Consider the following 4,003-nt stretch of genomic DNA (forward strand, 5'->3'; position numbering starts at 1 on the left):
GAGCTGCTCCTGCTGCTGCTATATGATGAATTGCTATCACTACTGGAATCAGCTACTTTGCCGTCTGCCAGGGCAGACGACAAAGGCAAGGATGGCGGACGGCAAAGGCCTTTGCCGTCTGCCGCGGACGGCAAAAGGCTCCGGCAAAGTAGGCATCGGCAAAGAGCTTCTTTGCCGTCTGCTTTTTGAAGCGGACGGCAAAGGGGCCTTTGCCATCAGTGGCGGACGGCAAACAAAGCCGACGGCAATAAATTCGCTGTTAGTCCGTTAGGCGTCTAACGGCAGCCTTTGCCGTCCGCCGCTGACGGCAAAGAGCATCAAGCCTTTGTCGTCTGCCACTGTAGGCAAACTGACCAAATGGGTCAGCTGCCAGGAAGCACAGGTGGTTGCCACGTGGCTTCTTTGCCGTCCGCCGCGGACGGCAAAGAGCCCGTTGCCGTCGGTGGCAGACGGCAAAGAGCCTGCATTGCCTCTTTTTTCTGTTTTTTCTTATACCCAACCATTTTCACAGCAAATAGATGATACATATATATTTTTCACATGGCAAGTTCACAGCAAACATATGAGATATCCAACACATATAATTTCATCATACATGCATAGTTCCATCAACCATACATAGCAAGTTCCACATACATGCATCCAACCATACATATTACAATAGTGTCATCCTACCATACATGCATAGTTCGTCGATACAAAAGAAACATAGTTCATCCAAACAAGCACTCCATCTATGCAAGCTTCCGTGAAGCGAATGAATTCTGCAAAATGGGAAATAAGAAAGTTAAAAGAAGAAGATTACAAGAAGAAGAAGAAGAAGAAGAAAATGAAGAAGAAGAAGAATATATGACATTTATGAGCTAATTTAGGTGAAATTGATCGTTTGTGAGCTAACCTAGGTGAAATGGATCGTTTATGAGCTAATCTAGGTAAAATGGGTCATTTTAGAGCTAACTTGGGTAAAATGCATCATTTTGGAGCTAACCTAGGTAAGATGGGTCATTTTGGAGCTAACCTAGGTAAAATGGGTCATTTTAGAGCTAACATAGGTAAAATGGATCATTTTGGAGCTAGTCTAGGTAAAATGGGTCATTTTAGAGCTAACTTGGGTAAAATTGATCATTTATGAGCTAACTAAGGTAAAATGGGTCATTTTAGAGCTAACTTGGGTTAAATGGATTGTTTATGAGCTAACTAAGCTAATTATGCTAAGTCTAGGTCATTGTGGTAAGCATATTGTAGGAAATAAAGCTAAGTCTAGGTCTTTATGCATTTGTTAAGCAAAACACTAGAGAAACTTACCATGATCATGGAGGTGTAGGAGCGGGCTGGATCGTGCCTGTAGCTGGAGAAGGATCGTGCGATGCTTGTCTGGAGTTACGCTGCACCAAAGATCATTTCCAATGTCTCGTTAGCATGATGACACTCAAATGTTAAGACTAGCAAGTAATGTCCATTCAAATTAAACTCACCGTGGTCCCAGGAGCAATCATTGTCATCGGCGGAGCGGTCTGACCGGTCTTCTCGCACACAGACTGCACATTTGGTTTTGACGACTCAGTCATACTAGTTAGTAATGAGACAAACACTACATGAATGTTTTGGCTAATCTGCAGAAGAAACTTACCACAAGGAGCTCGTACATGGCCCTTGCCTGCATGTCATTCCGTGCCCTCTCCTCCTCCAACATCTTTGTCGTCCCTTCCTCCAACTCCCGCTGCCTCTCCGCCGCCTCCGCCAGAAGATTCTCCGTTCTATCTCTCTCACTCTGTATAGCAGCCTGCAACACCACTCCTCGTTACCATTTGTAATCATTGATGGAAGCACACACAATGTAATGGAGAAAGATAGCTGAGTACGTATAACTAACCTTGATGGCGAGTTGGACTGGCCGTTCACGAGGCCTTATCTCAGGAGCGGAGCTCGACTGGCGCGCCTTGATCTCCGGGAGAGTGCTAGGACAACGGATAAGTCCATCTCCAATGGCTATGGAGCCATGGGACCTCCCGCCACCAGATATCATCACCAGCTCTGGATCAATGGGACCCTAGCTCGGGTTAAAGTCCTCCCCTTTCCTCGCCTTCCCCTCATCTCTATATTTCACGAGCTTGCCGTGGGAGGAGATGTTGGTGAAGTTGTTTGCATCATCGAGGTCAGACGGAGAGAATGCCTTGACTTTCTTGAAAGAGGTAGTGTGGGCCATGGCATACAGGTCGTACACCTCTGGCACCTTATCCGCCTTATTGTAGCGTGCCTGAAAGAGAGAAACAAAGTAAATTAGTAATTAAAGGGCTCAAGCTAGCATGATGAATGAATTGCATGAATCATGAAGCAAACCACATACCCAGTTCTGCCCGAACTGATATAAGTTGGAGCTGCCTTGATGGTGTGGCACACCTTCCATTTGGGCACGTTTGTCCTTGGCCGCATTGTGGACGGCTAGCCATTCTTTTGAGCACCACTCATTGACCAACACCTCCCAACAATCCATCTGATCCGCACACCATCTCGGAGGCGCCTAAGTTAGCAAATAGAAACTTGAGCGCTACGGCTATGAATTACTAAATGAAGGAAGTAAGTACAAGGCCTTAAGAATTACCTTCATGTACTGCTCCTTACTCAGGAACTTATCGCGGCACGCCGGCTTGGGCTTCTTGATACCACGCAAGGCGTAGTAGTCTCGAACAGCCTGCACCCGAGCCTCGTGCCGTAAGTTCTGTAGTAGGCGCTTGCAGACGTTCTCGATAACATTTGCCGCCTCCTCCTCGTATCCCTCCTCACACCTGTAGAATGTCTGCAATCAAATGAGACAATATTGATTAGTACAATTAATAACTAGCTAGTTGAAGATTTTTAAATGTGTAAAGGAGAAATTACCCAGAACTTTCTGATCACCACGTCTGCCCTCGTGTCGCACAAGACACCGTCAATAATCTCACCCAGCGGGGCCGGGGCAGACAAGTAGTGCTCCCAGCTCAATCCAAGCTCTGGAAGCCGACCCTCACCAGGCAACGTGACAAACCCCGGGAAGTTTTGCCGGCAAAGCACTCCAAGGACGGAGTTGGGCCGGCGGACACTATGATGGTGGTCCCAACCCCTACAGCATGACAAGGCCAACGCATTAGATATTTGAAGAAACGTGAATGCAGAAGGTACAAAAAGATTAAATGCACTTACCTCTCCCCATCAGGGAAAATCAACCACCTCTGCTCGCGGGTCGCCGGCACGGACGGGAGCCGTGTACAACCACGCTGGTAGACGGTGCCCCCCTCCTCCTCAATATCAGTCGGCTCCCCGCCATCATCAGCATGGCCACTCGGCCCCTCAGGCTCATCCGTCCAGGTACCCCATCCAGACGTGTGCTCCTCCGGGGTCTCGTGGGCCGAAGGCCCGTCGACCCGAGGCTCGTGGGTCGAAGGCTCGTGGACCAGAGTCCGTGTAGCCTCCTCCTCGGACGAGTCCACCCTAGCAGTCACGTGCTCGGGTGAAACAGCTAGGGGTGGCGGCGAGGAAGGCGCCCTAGCAGTCACCCTACCTCCTCTCCCGCGACCACGTGCTCCAACTCCTCTCTTCTTCCCTCCCTTACCTCGTCCCCTGCTGGGCACCGCTGTCGACGAAGAAGGGCCCGGCGGTGTCGCCATACTGTCCAGCAACGCTCAGCGGAGAGGTGCGTGTGGAATGGAAGACCTCCCACCACGCGCCGACGAAGAAGGGGCCTCGGAGCGCTCCCGACCAGCGCCCACCATCTTTCAACACCTGCCATGACAAAGAGTAAACGAAATTAGTACAACATAAAAAAAATACCGACATGAATAATAATATATGATGTTTTTCATAACAAAATCAAAAAATATATATGATGTTTAAATCTACCCGATCAACACAATTATATATGATGTTTCTCATAACAAAATCGAAAAATATATGATGTCAGGGTGTCGGGGGTCGGGGTCGGGGTGTCGTGCCGGGGTGTCGGGGTGGCGTGTCGGGGTCGGGGTGC

Source organism: Triticum aestivum, chromosome 7D, assembly GCF_018294505.1.
Source record: "Triticum aestivum cultivar Chinese Spring chromosome 7D, IWGSC CS RefSeq v2.1, whole genome shotgun sequence".
Taxonomy (NCBI): domain Eukaryota; kingdom Viridiplantae; phylum Streptophyta; class Magnoliopsida; order Poales; family Poaceae; genus Triticum; species Triticum aestivum.